This window comes from Neoarius graeffei, chromosome 13 (genome assembly GCF_027579695.1).
Source record: "Neoarius graeffei isolate fNeoGra1 chromosome 13, fNeoGra1.pri, whole genome shotgun sequence".
In the NCBI taxonomy this organism is placed as follows: Eukaryota; Metazoa; Chordata; class Actinopteri; order Siluriformes; family Ariidae; genus Neoarius; species Neoarius graeffei.
In genome coordinates this window covers 26,496,785-26,515,882 of record NC_083581.1, presented here as the reverse complement: position 1 = coordinate 26,515,882, position 19,098 = coordinate 26,496,785, and the positions used below count along the sequence as shown (strand labels likewise).

At 40.7% G+C, this 19,098-nt stretch overlaps 1 protein-coding gene across 2 annotated transcripts in view; it reads right to left on the bottom strand.

The window, feature by feature from the left end:
- LOC132896527 (protein FAM3A-like) overlaps positions 1-10,497 on the bottom strand; it is a 52,326-nt gene extending 41,829 nt beyond the window's left edge. Inside the window, exon 1 of one of the 2 annotated variants that reach the window (XR_009656075.1) lies at positions 10,260-10,497. The gene's annotated coding sequence lies outside the window, so the exon portion shown is untranslated. The remainder of the gene's footprint in view (positions 1-10,259) is intronic. The other variant, XM_060937425.1, reaches the window with a different exon arrangement.
- Positions 10,498-19,098: the final 8,601 nt, after the last annotated feature.

The window sequence follows — 19,098 nt, the reverse complement described above, 5'->3', positions numbered from 1 at the left end:
TGTTTACTGAAACATATTCAAGTTATAGTTATATAATGGACAAAGTCCAGACTTTCAGCTTTCATTTGAGGGTATCCACATGAAAATTGGATGAAGGGTTTAGGAGTTTCAGCTCCTTAACCTGTGCCACCCCGTTTTTAAAGGGACCAAAAGTAATTGGACAATTGACTCAAAGGCTATTTCATGGGCAGGTGTGGGCAATTCCTTCGTTATGTCATTCTCAATTAAGCAGATAAAAGGCCTGGAGTTGATCTGAGGTGTGGTGCTTGCATTTGGAAGATTTTGCTGTGAAGAAAACATGCGGTCAAAGGAGCTCTCCATGCAGGTGCAACAAGCCATCCTTAAGCTGCGAAAACAGAAAAAAAAAATCTCATCTCATTATCTCTAGCCGCTTTATCCTTCTACAGGGTCGCAGGCAAGCTGGAGCCTATCCCAGCTGACTACGGGCGAAAGGCGGGGTACACCCTGGACAAGTCGCCAGGTCATCACAGGGCTGACACATAGACACAGACAATAGAGATGCACCGATACCACATTTGTGAAAACCGATATGAGTATGAGTACTATCATTTCAGTACTTGCCGATACCGAGTACTACCGATACTGTTGATGTTATTAAAATATAATTTTTCAAATATTGCAGCATTTGACTATTTAATAGGCCTACTTTATCTATTTCCCGTGAATGTTGTTTTCTAACTGGAGTGATCATGCACACGGGTTCACATTGACAATCTCCGCTGCTCCAGAAGCGCAGAGTAGCCTTGAGTCCACGTCACACAGCCAGACAGCGCCTCTTCACGGTAGCGCTTATCTTTTGCAACATTGTTACAATAATATTGCAAAACCTAAGCGCTGCTGCGCTAGGCCTACTAGGCCTACATAATGTTGCAAAAGAAGCGCTACCGTGAAATGAAGAGGCGCTGTCTGCTGGCAGTGTAACGTGGACTACAAGGCTATCTGCGCTTCCGTGTGCAACCTCTCTCGATTGTCGCGCAACATTCACTCCCAGAAAACTACACTCATTGCAAATAGCCTACACAAAGAATTAAATATTTAGCTGCTGCAATTTCTGAAAAAGGCTGCTATTTATTTGGATTAGATTACAATGTCCAACTTTCGAAGTCAAGAAAGACTTGCACTCTTGCAACATGTAAGACCGATTGTTGATGAAGGGAGGAGAGAGCAATGAGTTACCACATGCAGCGTGATCATTTCACTCCGCTGGTCACTTACCCCCTCTATCATCGGCCTTCCGCAACATTGCGGTCTTGGTTGACTTAAGGGTTGTTCTGGTGGTGCGCTTAAACTACTCCAATTACATTTAGCAACAAAACAAGGGCGTGAAAGGGAGGAGCAGTGACCATCGCAACATCACAGAGAGCGCACAAGATAACAGTGGCGGCCGGCGACGATGTATTATTTAATTTCCATCGCCAGTAATGCAGACTAAAATATGCCCCCCCTCATGTGCATGTGCGCACATCCTGCTGTGTGCTGCAGGAGAGTTGAATGCCTCGAGCACGCTCTTGTTCAGTCGCAGAACTTGTTAGGCAGACGCTGTTGCTGTCCATTCGCAACATCGCGTCCCGTGCTCGTGGAGCTCCATACCTGTAGATGGGACGTCAATTTCCTTGGTCTTAGCGTTGCCCTCAACTGAAACAAGTTGGAAAACTCAATCAGCCATTTCTTAAAGCTCGCTCTCTCTCACTCTTCACTCTTAAACTCTCCCGGTTGGACTCGTACTTAAAAACTCTGCCGGTTGGATTCACCTATACAAAAATCCGATTTTCATTTGTTTGTTAGTGAGTAGCCTGTCCTACAAAACCCTTACCTAGGCGAATAGCCAACATTAAAAAAGGACAACGTTGGGGACCTTAGCGTAGGCCTATCTGCGTATGGCAGCGAAAGGGAGTGGAGTGTGGAGAGATGTTTAAAATGACAGTGTTGGGGAAAGATGTTGTGACGGCACTGTTTCATGACTACGCAAACAGATCTTCGTCATGGAAAAATGGGTTGTTGTCGAACAATTTTTTTTGTCTTCTGACGAAATTAGCCTACGCTCAATGCTTGAGATTTACAATTTTTTTCCTGGGAGAGGCTTTTTTTCCTCGAACGGACGCTGGCAAAAGGCGCTTCACGGAACACTATTGGCGCATGGTATAGCCTATCATATTATGCTCAAGCCTGAGCTCAACAATGCTTCAGTTTTTTTTTCTCTCTCGAATGGAACAAAAAGCGCTGCGGGGAACATTGGTATCGGCGCATGGGATCGGCACTGGTATTGGTTCATGGTATCGGCAACTGTTTGACAAGTATGAGTATGAGTATATTAGTGGAGTATCGGGGCCGATGCCGATATCGGTATCGGTGCATGCTTAACAGACAACCATTCACACTCACATTCACACCTACGGTCAATTTTAGAGTCACCAGTTAACCTAACCTGCATGTCTTTGGACTGTGGGGGAAACCGGAGCACCCGGAGGAAACCCACGCGGACACGGGGAGAACATGCAAACTCCACACAGAAAGGCCCTTGCCGGCCCCGGGGCTCGAACCCAGGACCTTCTTGCTGTGAGGCGACAGCGCTAACCACTACACCACCGTGCCGCCCCAGAAAAAATCATCTGAGAAATTGCTACAATATTAGGAGTGGCAAAATCTACAGTTTGGTACATCCTGCGAAAGAAAGAAAGAAAGAAAGAAAGAAAGAAAGAAAGAAAGAAAGAAAGAAAGAAAGAAAGAAAGAAAGAAAGAAAGAAAGAAAGAAAGAAAGAAAGAAAGAAAGAAAGAAAGAAAGAAAGAAAGAAAGAAAGAAAGAAAGAAAGAAAGAAAGAAAGAAAGAAAGAAAGAAAGAAAGAAAGAAAGAAAGAAAGAAAGAAAGAAAGAAAGAAAGAAAGAACTGGTGAACTCATCAATGCAAAAAGACCTGGACGCCCACAGAAGACAACAGTGGTGGATGATTGCAGAATAATTTCCATGGTGAAGAGAAACCCCTTCACAACAGCCAACCAAGTGAACAACACTCTCCAGGAGGTAGGCGTATCAACATCCAAATCTACCATAAAGAGAAGACTGCATGAAAGTAAATACAGAGGGTTCACTGCATGGTACAAGCCACTCATAAGCCTCAAGAATAAAAAGGCTAGATTGGACTTTGCTTAAAAAAAAAAAAAAAAAAAAAAAGCATCTAAAAAAGCCAGCACAGTTCTGGAAGAACATTCTTTGGACAGATGAAACCAAGATCAACCTCTACCAGAATGATGGCAAGAAAAAAAAAAAAAGTATGGCAAAGGCGTGGTACAGCTCATGATCCAAAGCATACCACATCATCTGTAAAACACGGCGGAGGCAGTGTGATGGCTTGGGCATGCATGGCTGCCAGTGGCACTGGGTCACTAGTGTTTATTGATGTGACACAGGACAGAAGCAGTCAGATGAATTCTGAGGTATTCAGAGACATACTGTGTGCTCAAATACAGCCAAATGCAGCCAAACTGATTGGTCGGCGTTTCATAATACAGATGGACAATGACCCAAAACATAAAGCCAAAGCAACCCAGGAGTTTATTAAAGCAAAGAAGTGGAATATTCTTGAATGGCCAAGTCAGTCACCTGATCTCAACCCAATTGAGCATGCATTTCACTTGTTAAAGACTAAACTTCAGACAGAAAGGCCCACAAACAGACAGCAACTGAAAACCGCTGCAGTAAAGGCCTGGCACAGCATTAAAAAGGAGGAAACACAGCATCTGGTGATGTCTGAGTTCAAGACTTCAGGCAGTCATTGTCAACAAACGGTTTTCAACCAAGTATTAGAAATGAACATTTTATTTACAATTATTTAATTTGTCCAATTACTTTTGAGCCCCTGAAATGAAGGGATTGTGTTTAAAAAATGCTTTAGTTCCTCACATTTTTATGCAATCATTTTGTTCAACCCACTGAATTAAAGTTGAAAGTCTGAACTTCAACTGCATCTGAATTGTTTTGTTCACAATTCATTGTGGTAATGTCTCATTATTATCATCATCATCATTTATTGTGGTAATGTACAGAACCAAAAATGTTGCCTCTGTCCAAATATTTATGGACCTAACTCTATAACATCCACACCAACAACCAGCCAATGGACCAGAACACTGAGCGGTTCATCTATGCTGATGACCTCTGTGTAACATCCCAAGAGAGTACGTTTGAAGCTGTAGAAGCAAATCTCACCTCAGCCCTAGATGAGCTACACCTCTACTACGAGTCCAACCACCTACCTGCGAAGACCCAAGTCTGTTCATTCCATCTTAGGAACCAGGAAGCAAACTGACCCCTTAATATCACATGGTCTGGAACACCTCTTGAGCACTGTACCAACCCTGTCTACCTTGGTGTAACACTAGATTGCACTCTCTCCTATAAGGAACACGTCAAAACCACCAAACTGAAAGTTAACTCCTGAAATAACATCCTCCAGAAGCTGACCAACTCCAAATGGGGAGCCACAGCACACATGCCAAGATCTACTGCTCTGGCTCTGTGCTACTCCTCTGCGGAGTATGCGTATCCTGTTTGGGAGAAATCATCCCATGCCAAGAAGCTAGACCCAGCGTTGAACAACACCTGCCGCTTAATCACTGGCTGCTTGAAGCCCACCAACATAGACAACGTGTACCCCCTCGCTGGCACTGCCCCTGCTGACGTGAGACGGGAAATCGCTAGCCAAGTAAAGATGACCAAGACCACCAGTGATGAACGCCACCTCCTCTACGGACGTGTACCCCCAGCCCAGTGTTGTTTTCGTTAACGATGACGAAATGATTGTTAACACACCTTTTTTTCATGACTAAAACGAGACAGTGACGAGCTAAACATAACTCTTTGATCACGAAAATATGACGAGACGTATCTGTTGTTTTCGTTGACAAGACGAGACGAAAATGTTAGCGGGTTGGCTATAGGACTATCAAAATGCATGGTGTTTCCTCCAACGGCACGTGCAACCTGTCTGCCAAATACTGAAAATATCAGCAATGCACCTGCATCCGGTCCTTGTTTGGTCCCGCCCACCACCAGGTATGTCCGGGCACAGTGCACAGTTCATGGACCATGGCAGCAGCAACGCCAGCACAAGGGCTTGGTGGGCAGAAAAGACGTGATGATTTATGGACATACTTTACACATAATCCAGCAGAATATAAAATGGAATGCCTTGTAGTGGGAGACAGAGGTACACGCTGTGGCTATAAACTACGCGGCAAGAATACGACCGACCTCAAGAGACATCTAAAGGCTCACCATGCTGCTATTTCTGTGACGGTAAGTTAACGTTACAAGAAGTCCTTAACAGATCATGCATACGTTTGCTAGCTTTGGTTAATGTCACTCAACAATCGGTCTGTGATGAATTTCCTACGAAGTTTTCCAAAACACCGTGACCTGGCGAAAATGAATGGGACTGCTAGCTTCATGCTAAAGTTGGCTTGGTTAAGCTAAATTAAATTCAATTAACTTGTCACGAGTAAAACCTGTCCTGCAGGGATTATTGGTGGGACAGCAACTGATTGCTTTGTCATATATTGACCCATATTTGAGTTACTGTGAAATATACGGGGGGAAATGTAGCTTTTCAGACCTGTTGCTGTGCCTTAATATGTCTAAATGAGCAGCAGCACACCTGGCTACTCTAACATTAGCAGCATGTTTAGCCATCATATTTACATTAACGGACAACATGGTCATCTTCTAGTTGTGTGTTTATCATGACATGTTTGTGCTCTATCAGCGCACTGCAACATGTTAAACGGAGGCAGAAACAAGAGTCTGTGAACAATGGAGTATGCACACTAGACAGCGTTTATGTAGACAGACATCCCAAGTCTCCCGGAAATTCCGGGAGTCTCCTACATATTGATATTGGCTCCCTGATGCCCGCAAATTGGATAATATCTCCCGGAATCTAGAGCAAGCGAGCAAGAGCGTGCATGCGAAAAATTAATGTCTGCATCGCGCATATGACGGAGTGCGCGAGGAACAGCGACTGCATGTGTGCCTGTTCATGTAGTGCATGCTAGACAAAGAGCATCCTGATTGATTTACAGACATCCAAACTCATTTCAGGGAGGTGTCGTGACACACCCCCAATGGGGGGAAAAAAAAAAAAAAGTTATGCGTCACGACACCTCCCTGAAATGAGTTTCTGCAGGTTGGGATATCTACAGTGTTGCCAGATTGGGCGGTTTTCCGCCCAATTGGGAAGTTTTGAATTCTACTTTGCGGGCAAAAAATGGCTTGGGCTGGTTGACAAAAATTGGGCGGGTTTGACGTTAGTTCGGCGGGTTTTTATCAGATGTTTATAAATATTTCACACCAACGTTCTGTGTCAGAATGCAGCCAGAGACACTTATATAGCCTTAGAAGGACTTTGATGCAGCACATTCTATGTACTATCTACGTCCACTAGTCTACATCCAATCCAATCCATATTAAACACTTCTGTGACACAATCAGAGATCGTGGGCATCACACGACACAGAGTGCAGTTAGTGAACGACGGCTAGTCAAGATGCCAAAGTGGGCAAAATATTTAAAAAAAAAAAAAAACAGTACAGAAAGGAGTGGGAATGCACTAAGAATGACGCAATCCATTCTCCATTTTCTCTTCTCATGTTACATTCAGCCATGCAGTACCAGACAGCAGATTTTTCACCTCCAGCACTGACGGTCTCATGTTGCCATTTAGAAGTTGTTTGCATTGTTGTTCGATTTACAAAAATAGTATACTGGTCTTTAGCTGCATATTTTTACTTTACAAGATAGGCATCAAGTACATTTTACATTTTGGGCAGTTTTAAGTGCATTTTGGCAGGTTTTGAACACATTTTGGGCTGGAAAATGTCAGCAGTATCTGGCAACACTGGATGTCTGTGTAGAGAGCATGCACAGCGTTTATGTAGAGAGCATGTTATGCAAAACCTGTCAACCTCGATTACAATCTCCTATCTCTATTGGCCTAATTTAATGTTTTAAAGTAATTATTTTTTTCGACTAAAATGAATGACCCTTTTAGTTTTTGTTGACTAAAACTAGACCAAAACTATCAAGGATAGAATTGACTAAAACGTGACTAAAACTAATAAGCATTTCGTCCAAAAGACTAAGACTAAAGCTAAATCAAAAACGGCTGCCAAAAACAACACTTCCCCAGCCCAATGGCTGAAGTCCAAGAGAAGCTTTCTCAGCCATGTCCAGCCCCTAGTAGCGTCACAGGAAGAAACCAGACTCCAACTATGGATAAAAAGGCTTGAGGACAATCCCCCTCCCATTGACATGGGTATCCCCCCCTTCTGAAGCCCTCCCTCCAGGCTCAGAAGCACCATGAGTCCAGTAGAAGACGCTCAACCGCCTGAGAACAGGAACAGGGCGATCAAAAGCTGCCATGGCCAGATGGGGCTATGAAACTGGCCAAACCATCTGTGAATGTGGAGAAGAGGACCATACAATGCAGCACCGCCTTGTGTGCCCCCTACTACCCAATCAGTGCAGCTCAAAGGATCTTGCAGTGTTCAATAAAAATGCAAAGGACTGTGTAAAGAAATGTGAAGCTGTCATATAACCAACCAGCTTCAAAGACACGAAAAGAAGAAGGAGACCAGCACTCAGAATCAGTCAGTACATGTACAATGAATGGACACTTGAGTGTGGACTCATTTCTGGTTCTGGACAGTAACTACACGATAGTCATTTAAAAATGAGTCCCTGTCTCAAGTCCTCTAGAACCAGCTTCAGTCCAACACAGTCGTGGATGATGTTAAAAGTGGTAAATGTATCCTGTAGGGGTGCTACTGAGAATTATTTGCTGATTGGCTGATCCAGTAACAGCTCATGCACTCCGTAAGCAGAGCATCTGGTACAAAAATCCTGTGAGGCAACACACACATCTCCATAATGCTGTCATGGTGTTTTTCATTCTTGAAACAAGAACAAAGCAATTACTAATGAAAATATCAATGTCTTAATTATTAAGAACTGGTACTACTTTTGGCTCCATTTTTGCCGACAATAGTTTTTTGCCCTTAACTTATTTAAAAAGAACATGTATAACAGGGTGAAACACCATCATTAACAGTGGATTAGTTTTCCCCTCATTGTCCTGCATGCTTTGCCATCTGCCACGTGTAAAACTTAATTTTTACCAAATAACTCCATCCTACCATACACACATCCTGTTCTTGAGGACTGGTTCCAGTTCAGGAAGTGAAGAAGGGGTTTGTACGTGCGTCTCTCTTCCCCCCTGTGTAGTGACACAGCATCTCAGCTGCACTAAAAATAGTGGTGCCATATCCTAACATACATAATTTTATGATTTTTCTAACCACACAGTTTAGCCGAGTCTATAACAAAACATTTTTAGTGTTTTTATCATTTGATGGTTTGTAGTCCTTGTGGAAGTTGATTACTTTGCACTAAGGATGTGATAAAATTGAATGCAGAGCATATACACTACCGTTCAAAAGTTTGGGGTCACTTTGAAATTTCCTTATTTTTGAAAGAAAAGCACTGTTCTTTTCAATGACGATCACTCTGAACTAATAAAAAATACACTCTATACATTACTAATGTGGTAAATGACTATTCTAGCTAAATTCTACTAAACGTCTGTTTTTTGGTGCAATATCTCCATAGGTGTATAGAGGCCCATTTCCAGCAACTATCACTCCAGTGTTCTAATGGTACAATGTGTTTGCTCATTGCCTCCGAAGGCTAATGGATGATTAGAAAACCCTTGTACAATCATGTTAGCACAGCTGAAAACAGTTGAGCTCTTTAGAGAAGCTATAAAACTGACCTTCCTTTGACCAGATTGAGTTTCTGGAGCATCACATTTGTGGGGTCGATTAAATGCTCAAAATGGCCAGAAACATGTCTTGACTATATTTTCTATTCATTTTACAACTTATGGTGGTAAATAAAAGTGTGACTTTTCATGGAAAACACAAAATTGTCTGGGTGACCCCAAACTTTTGAACGGTAGTGTATACTTTAATGATATTACTGCTAAAACAGTTTACACTATACTAGGAGGAAATGAAATAATATATACAGTATATTACACACACACACACACCTGTGTGTGTGTGTGTGTGTGTGTCTGTCTATCCATCTCCGTTTGTAATATAACCCATACATTCATAAATAAAATATATGTCTTAATACAAATGCTAGTATAAAATCGTGAAATAAATTCCCATTTACAGTTCAATAATAATATAATAATTATAGTTGGGCCAGCACGGTGGTGTAGTGGTTAGCGCTGTCGCCTCACAGCAAGAAGGTCCAGGTTCGAGCCCCGTGGCTGGCGAGGGCCTTTCTGTGCGGAGTTTGCATGTTCGCCCCGTGTCCGCGTGGGTTTCCTCCGGGTGCTCCGGTTTCCCCCACAGTCCAAAGACATGCAGGTTAGGTTAACTGGTGATTCTAAACTGACCGTAGGTGTGAATGAGAGTGTGAATGGTTGTCTGTGTCTATGTGTCAGCCCTGTGATGACCTGGCGACTTGTCCAGGGTGTACCCCGCCTTTCCCCTTTCAGTTTGCCTGCAATCCTGTAGAACAGGATAAAGCGGCTAGAGATAATGAGATGAGGTAACTCATTCTCGAGAAAATACAATGGGAACAATGTCTTCTGGGGAAAGGAAATGAACAAACAACAACCAGAACAATGATGATCTGTGAGAGAAAAAGTTAGAGATCACATGCTCACGATAGTTAGTTAGTTAGTGCATGATTTAGGTAAACTGAGATATGCAGTCGTGCCCAAAGTAATAATGGAGAACTCCTTGTCCTGTCCAGACACTAACACAATCCCACAATGTACTGCAACAGGTCAGTGTACCAAGATGAAGCCTTTATACACAATTCTAATAATATACACACAGTACATACTGCAATCTGAAAGAAACAGAGCATTATTTAGTACACAACGCGTTTCCAGCACTGAAATACAAGCACAAGCCGATTATAAAAGACACAAGTCGCTGTCACGAGTGTGCAAGAAAACACCCCGCCTCTTGAGACCCAACTGAGAAACTGCGATCAATATACCATAAACACACACGACTTCCGGGATGAAACGATTTGTAGAAAAGCAAATCTGACCGTGTCCGCGTTCGTTCCCAGCTCCTACCTAACTGGCTAAATTCGCTGCTAGCTAACGGATCTAACACTAGCTAGAGGTCATTGGTTCAGAATGAAAAGAAAAGTTTAATTACCTTTAAAGTCTTGAGTGTCTTTGCGTTGTTTTATTTTTATTTCAGTCAGGAAGTTTCCAGAAAGCAGTGTAGTGTTCGCGTGACTGATTTACCTCCACACATGATCAAAACCAAAACACATCCTGAAACCCAGACCCTCCAGGATTTCGCGATGTTGCGATTCAACCAATCCCCGTGAATTCAGGGCGGTGTTGCAATTGTATCCAATCACCGCAACTTTCCCGCAAATTTGACCAATCGTTGGTGACGTCGACAAACTACCTTCCGCCTTACTTCCGTGTATACGTTCAAGAGAAGCAGCATGTGCTATAGTGTTGCCAGATTGGACGGTTTAAAGTGCATTTTGAACATATTTTGGGCTGGAAAACGTCAGCAGTATCTGGCAACACGTCAGTGTTTATGTCGGCTTAATTTCTGTTACTGAAAGTGTATTATGTTTACAGTGAAGGACTGTGCGCGCTTTACATTATTTTTTACTTAATACAAGAAATTAATGGATGACAACATTTTTGCCAAAATGGTGTTTTATTTTCCATTGTTTAGGCAGCTTCAGCATCATACTGTGAGATTCTGTTCAAATTGTTTTTTTTTTCTTCTATGAAGCCTGAGCCATTTATTTTATTAGTTTATAATTATTGTTTTAGTCTTCAGGAGAGACTGCCTGCACACAGTACTAGTATTAATAGTTTTTTTTTCTTACATGAAAGCTGAGGCATTTTATATTTGAAGGTAACTTCATGTTGTGCTGTGAGGTTCTCTGCACTTTAACTTTTGAACCAACAGGAGCATTTGGATAAGTAAAGCCTATTTTTCTGCATTTTTGTAATCCTGGTAATCTTTTCTATTGGTAAAGTTGTTTATAGGACCATTTCTTAGTGTCTTTGTTTTTTTTTAATCAATAGTTTTTCAGTATGTAATCGCAACAAAAACCTAAAAAACACCGCAACTTTCATCGCAATTTTTTGGAAAAACCCCCCGCGACATCCTGGGGGGACTGTAAAACGCGCACTGCTCACAAAACCTCCTGATCCCCGTCTCAACACTTTTTTATCCCAGAATATTTAGGTTCAGGATAAAGCAGAGAATGTTGCATCACATCTGACCGCAAGTGTTCCCCGCCCCGCCCCTTTTCTTTCCTTTCCGGGTTGTGTTGCCGGATAACTACGTCACCGACCACGTGCAAGCTCAATTCACCTGCAGTTCAGATTGTGTGTTTACTGCTGAACATAGTGTGTACAAAAGTGTAATGAGTTCAGAAAAGGGAATAAGAAGTAGGATCCACTTATTTTAATTATAGCTTCATCATGACAATAAGACATCAGATTACTCTTTCTTATTATTTAGTGATAAAGAATTCTCAGAGACAAGATACACTACCGTTCAAAAGTTTGGGGTCACCCAGACAATTTTGTGTTTTCCATGAAAAGCCACACTTTTATTTACCACCATAAGTTGTAAAATGAATAGAAAATATAGTCAAGACATGTTTCTGGCCATTTTGAGCATTTAATCGACCCCACAAATGTGATGCTCCAGAAACTCAATCTGCTCAAAGGAAGGTCAGTTTTATAGCTTCTCTAAAGAGCTAAACTGTTTTCAGCTGTGCTAACATGATTGTACAAGGGTTTTCTAATCATCCATTAGCCTTCTGAGGCAATGAGCAAACACATTGTACCATTAGAACACTGGAGTGATAGTTGCTGGAAATGGGCCTCTATACACCTATGGAGATATTACACCAAAAACCAGACATTTGCAGCTAGAATAGTCATTTACTATGTCATTTAGAATAGAATAGTCATTTACAATTTATCACAAATGGTATAGACAATAAAAACATGTTATGGGAATTTTCATAGAAAGCATTTGACACAATAAATCACGACATTCTATTCAAAAAATTAGAGAGGTATGGTATCAGAGGGGTTGGTTTGGACTGGTGAGGAGCTACTTAAGTAACAGGCAACAATTTGTAAAAATTGGAGATCACACATCTGATTATTTGCCCATAACATGTGGAGTACCGCAAGGGTCTGTCTTAGGTCCTAAACTGTTTATATTGTACATTAATGATTTATGTAATGTATCAAGTATAATGAAATGCATATTATTTGCCGATGATACAAACATCTTTTGCGCCGGGGACAATGCACAGCAGCTTATGGAAACAATCACAACCGAAATGAATACATTAAAAAGGTGGTTTAACGTAAACAAATTGTCATTGAATTTGAGTAAAACAAAGATTATGTTATTTGGAAAATATAAGTCGAACCCTCAAGTTGAATTGAAAATTGACAACATAACCATAGAAAGAGTTTATGAAATAAAATTTCTGGGTGTGATTGTTGATCATAAAGTCTGCTGGAAACCGCATATTAATCATGTTAAAGCAAAAATAGCAAAGATTACTGCAATTTTGGGGAAATCAAGACACATTCTGGACTATAAATCACTACATACTCTGTATAATGCACTCATACTTCCATATCTGAGCTACTGTGTGGAGATATGGGGTAATACCTACAAATCTAACCTGCAGCCGTTATGCACATTACAAAAAAGAGCAATAAGAATTGTCAATAATACGGGATATCTTGAGCATACAAACGCATTATTCGTAAAAGCACACACTCTGAAATTCACGGATCTGGTTAAACACAAGACTGCACAAATTATGTATAAAGCAAGACATAACCTTCTTCCAGGTGAGGTACAAAATACGTTTATGGAAAGGCAGGGTGGGTATAACCTGAGAGGGGAAATGAATTTTAAGAGAGTAAATGTTAGAACAACTATGAAAAGTATGTGCATAACAGTCTGTGGGGTGCAATTGTGGAATGGTCTGGAAAATGAACTCAAAAATAGCACCAACATAAAACTGTTTAAAAAATTATATAAAAACATGTTAATAAAAATATATGAGAATGAGGACAGGCAGACTATATAGGTGATGATGAAATTGAGAGTAAGTCTGTGACTGGTCTTCTTGTATTTAGTGTATAGCTATAGGTATGTGTATATGTATGTACTGTATATATGTATTGTATGTGTGTCTATATGCATAACATACGTATCTGTATATATGATTTGATTTGGTCGATATTATACCATGTCGGTATGTTTTGGTATGTTGGTATGTTTTCTTTTTTGTTTACTGCTTTTGTTTTCTTTTGTATATATAGTTTATTATGGTGGAAAGTGACATTTGATTAGCGGTGGTATAGAGGGTTAGGATTGGATAAGTTATTACTTCTTCCTAATCCTTTCTGAACATTGTTATGTTATTGCCTTGTGGCTACGCTATTCTGTTTGTTTATGACAATGTTTTGATTATTGCATTTTTTATTTAAATTTTTATATCTTTCTTCTTTATTGTTCAGAATAAAGTAATCAATCAATCAATCAATCAATCAATTTACCACATTAGCAATGTATAGAGTGTATTTCTGATTAGTTTAAAATGATCTTCATTGAAAAGAACAGTGCTTTTCTTTCAAAAATAAGGACATTTCAAAGTGACCCCAAACTTTTGAACAGTAGCGTATACAGTGCACACTTCAACACCTTCAGAATATTTATAATTCTCTACTAAAAAGAAAAATATGTCCTCCAGATTAAAAAAAACCATTAGAAACATGTAAGTTAATTGCAGCATCTAAATCAGCGATACTTAAAAATGCAGAACATTTTTGACAGAACAGTCAACATTCGTATTTTTTGTTTGTTTCGAAATAACAAATTAATCAGGCTCCCATGAAAATGTTTGATGCAGACTTTTCTGAAATCTTCATTCATTCATAGGTTTTTGTTGAGGAACTGCAGTGTGATTTAAAGACTCACACATTTACAGAGCCATGATTGCACATGGCTGTGAAAGGTTAAGGAGGAGTTCATATCAATGAGGCAGTGTTCTAATCCTTTAATCACTGTTGTACCCCTTTATCAGTGTTCCAGTCCTTTATCAGCAGTCCTTTATCAATGTTCCAGCCCTTTGAGGTGGAACTATTCAGAGAGTTTGTTCCAGTAACCTAATCAATATAAAATTAGATCATACTGAATGTACAGCTGCTGCCAGCACCTTTGATCTAAAGGTGGGGCTATTAAATATTAGATCTCTTACATCTAAAGCGCTAATGGTTAATGAACTCATTACTGATCAGGAGTTTAATGTACTTTGTTTAACTGAAACATGGATTAAGCCAAATGAATATATAGCATTAAATGAAGCGAGTCCTGCTGGATACAGTTATATACACCAGCCTCATCTAACTGGCAGAGGAGGAGGCGTCGCGGTTATTTATAATGATTATCTAGGTGTAACACAAAAACCTGGTTATAAATTTAATACATTTGAAGTTCTTCATACTCATATAATGTATGTAGCCTCGAAAAATAAGTATACCCAGTTAATTCCATTACTTATTATTTACAGGCCCCCGGGGCCATATTCTGAGTTTCTTTCTGAATTTGCAGATTTTATCTCAGATCTGGTTATTTCCTTAGACAAAGCTTTAGTTGTCGGAGATTTTAATATTCACTTCGATAACCCAGAAGACCCTTTAAAAACAGCGTTTGTGTCCATTTTAGATTCAGTAGGGATTAATCAGAATGTCATAGGACCGACCCATAATGGTGGTCACACCCTCGATCTAATACTAACATTCAGGTTAAACACAGACAATATAGTCATACTTCCACAGTCTGAAGTTATCTCAGATCACTATCTCATCACATTCAAACTATGTCTGAGTAATAATATATGCACCTCATCACGCTACTGTATTAAATGTACATTCGTGTCAACTACTGCACAGAGCTTTATAAATGATCTCCCAGAGTTATCAACTTTGATTGGGTCACTGTCAGCCCCTGCAGAACTTGATCAGGCAACTGAATGCTTAGAGTCAATATTCCGCCATACCTTAGATAATGTAGCTCCTCTTAAAAGGAAAATGGTCAGAAAAAAAATTAGCACCCTGGTATAATGATGACACTCGCACATTAAAACAGACCACTCGAAAATTGGAACGTAAATGGCGTCAAACAAAATTGGTAGTGTTCAAATTAGCGTGGAAGGAGAGCTTCCTGAAGTATAGAAAAGCTCTTAGTGCTGCGAGATCAACATATCTCTCCTCCCTAATAGAAGATAACAAAAATAATCCTAGATTCCTATTTAATACTGTAGCAAAATTAACCAGGAATAAGTCCACTATAGACACATGCACACCTGTAGTATGTAGTAGCAACGATTTCATGAATTTTTTTAATGACAAACTTGAGAATATCCTAAAAAAATTCAAACTACTAATTTAAGGTCAGACAATGTAAGTGACCCTGTAGTTAACAATATAACTGTATCAGATCATCAATTCGAATGTTTTACTCCCCTAAAAGAAACTGTATTCTTACTTTCATTGATCTCGGCATCAAAAGCCTCAACTTGCGTACTAGATCCCTTACCTACACGTCTATTCAAACAGATAATACCTGAAGTAATTGAACCGCTTCTAAAAATAATAAATTCTTCTCTTACAATTGGCTATGTACCCAAATCCTTAGCAGTTATCAAACCCCTGTTTAAAAAACCTGACCTTGATCCCTGTCAGCTGTCCAATTATCGACCAATATCAAACCTCCCCTTTATCTCCAAGATCCTTGAAAAAGCTGTGGCACAGCAGTTATGCTCATATTTACATAGGAATAACATCCATGAAATGTATCAGTCAGGATTTAGACCTCATCATAGCACAGAGACAGCTTTGGTTAAAGTAGTAAATGACCTACTGTTGGCGTCTGATCAGGGCTGTGTCTCGCTGCTTGTGTTGCTTGACCTTAGTGCAGCATTTGATACCATTGATCATTCCATTCTCCTGGATAGACTAGAAAATGTTGTGGGAGTTAAGGGAATGGCTCTCTCCTGACTCAGCTCTTATTTAACTGATCGCTATCAGTATGTTGATATAAATGGTGATATTTCTAGACGTACTGAGGTAAAGTTTGATGTTCCATAAGGTTCTGTCTTGGGTCCACTGCTTTTTCTTTATATATGTTACCTCTGGGTGATATTATTTGTCTCATCTCATCTCATTATCTGTAGCCGCTTTATCCTTCTACAGGGTCGCAGGCAAGCTGGAGCCTATCCCAGCTGACTACGGGCGAAAGGCGGGGTACACCCTGGACAAGTCGCCAGGTCATCACAGGGCTGACACATAGACACAGACAACCATTCACACTCACATTCACACCTACGGTCAATTTAGAGTCACCAGTTAACCTAACCTGCATGTCTTTGGACTGTGGGGGAAACCGGAGCACCCGGAGGAAACCCACGCGGACACGGGGAGAACATGCAAACTCCGCACAGAAAGGCCCTCGCCGGCCCCGGGGCTCGAACCCAGGACCTTCTTGCTGTGAGGCGACAGCGCTAACCACTACACCACCGTGCTGCCCCGATATTATTTGTAAACATTGTATTAGTTTCCACTGTTATGCTGATGACACACAGTTGTATGTTTCTGCAAAACCTGATGAGAGACACCAGCTTAATAGAGTTGTGGAATGTGTAAAGGACATTAGACACTGGATGCTTATTAACTTCCTTCTGCTTAACTCTGACAAGACTGAAGTGCTTGTACTAGGACCACATGCAGCTAGAAGTAAGTTTTCTGATTACACAGTAACTCTGGATGGCCTTTCTGTTTCTTCACTTGCAGCAGTAAAAGACCTCGGAGTGATTATTGACCCCAGTCTTTCATTCGAAACTCACATTGATAACATCACCCGGATAGCTTTCTTTAATCTCAGAAATATTGCTAAGATAAGAAATTTAATGTCACTACGTGACGTGGAAAAACTAGTTCATGCTTTCTTTACCTCCAGGTTGGATTATTGTAATGCCTTACTGTCTGGATGTTCCAATAAGTGCATAAACAAGCTCCAGATACTTCAAAATGCAGCAGCAAGAGTCCTTACTAGAACTAGAAGATTTGACCATATCACCCCTGTCTTATCCACACTGCACTGGCTCCCAGTCAAATTTTGCATTGATTATAAAATACTACTATTACCCTGTAAAGCACTGAATGGTCTCGCACCACAGTACCTGAGCGAACTTCTGGTCCTTTATGACCCACAACTACTTAGATCAAAAGGTGCAGGCTATCTGCTGGTACCTCATATAGTGAAGGTTACATCAGGGGGCGGAGCTTTTTCTTACAAAGCCCCACAGTTATGGAACAGCCTTCCAAGTAGTGTTCGGGACTCAGACACAGTCTCAGTGTTTAAGTCTAGGCTGAAAACATATCTGTTTTGTCAAGCTTTTTGTTAGTAGTTTTTATTAGGTAAAGAAGTACACTCAGAAAAAAAGTGCTAAGTAGAACCATTTTTGGTTCTTTGACTTGTCCTTATAGGAGAACCATTTTTGGTGCTTGGTAGAACCATTTATAAAGGTTATACCTGAAACCCTTTTGAATGGTTATTCCTAGAACCATCTGTGAAAGGTTCCATGTAGAACCTCCCGTGAGAGGTTCTACAAAGAACCCTTACTAGAGGTTGCACCCAGAACCTTTCCACCTTCTATGGGTTGTATGTAGAACCCACCCAGGGAGTTCCACCAAGAACACGTTCATATTTCAAAGGTTTCATCTAGAACCCACCCAGGGAGTTCCACAAAGAACCCTTCCATATTTCAAAGGTTTCATCTAGAACTCACCCAGGGAGTTCCACAAAGAACCCTTCCATATTTCAAAGGTTTCATCAAGAACCCACAAAGGGAGTTCCACCAAGAACCCTTTTATATTACAAAGCTTTCATTTGCAACCCACAAAGTAGGCTCTAACAATAACCCTCTTTTCTTCGTAGGGTTTTATGAAAAGCCATACTGTATTCTACAGATTAGGCAAAACACTTATTGGATCCCTTATACTATATTGTGGTTGTTTACAATTTTGACATTGAGGAAACATTCAAACAATTTCAATGACATTTTTTTTATTATTGCTGGAAATTACATGAATCCACCTGCTGGGGAAAGCCTGATGTAGCATCAATCACAGGCGCAGATAGAGGGGGGGACGGGGGGGATTCGTCCTACCCAGATTTAAATTCACCTCGTTCGGTCCCCCCCACTTATAGGGAGGAAAAAACGTCTATGCTGTCTTTCTTTGCATAAGGCAAACCTCACGGAAAAATCAAAAGACTAATTACCATTCGGTTTATTGAGGTGCACAGCAGTACATACATAGTTGCAACTGCGCAGACTGCACAGGTCTGCTCGAGCTTGGTTGCTATGGTTACCCACAACAAGTTTGACAGGCATATCGGGGACAGCTCCTCCTAGTTCAGGACCCCAACATGGCATGATGAAGGGTGCCAAAAGGCAGAAAACGATTGCATCGTTTTTAAAAAAAAAAACGACTGTAAGTAAACTGTGCCTTACTTTATCATATCACCTTGCAATTTTTTGATAGTCTGTTCAAAGTAATGTCGTAGTGAAAGTAAAATCGTACGGAGTAGAGATGCCTTTCTGGTAGCCTCCTTCTTTCAGTGGTAGCCTGTAGATACAGTGCTCAGAAGGCAGTTTTAATGTTTAATCTGGCGTTCCCTGCCATAATTTCAGCGAGCATATTGTTTCATAAGGAAACTTTGCGAAGAGTTGTTGACTGACTGCCGCTCACGCAACACACAGGCATAGTTAGAAAGTCAGGATGCACTGGTTTACACTTTACACACACACACACACACACACACACACACACACACACACACATATATACACAAAATGGAATCATTTGCTGACAGCTCAGTCCCCCCCAGTTCAAAAATCCTATCTGCGCCC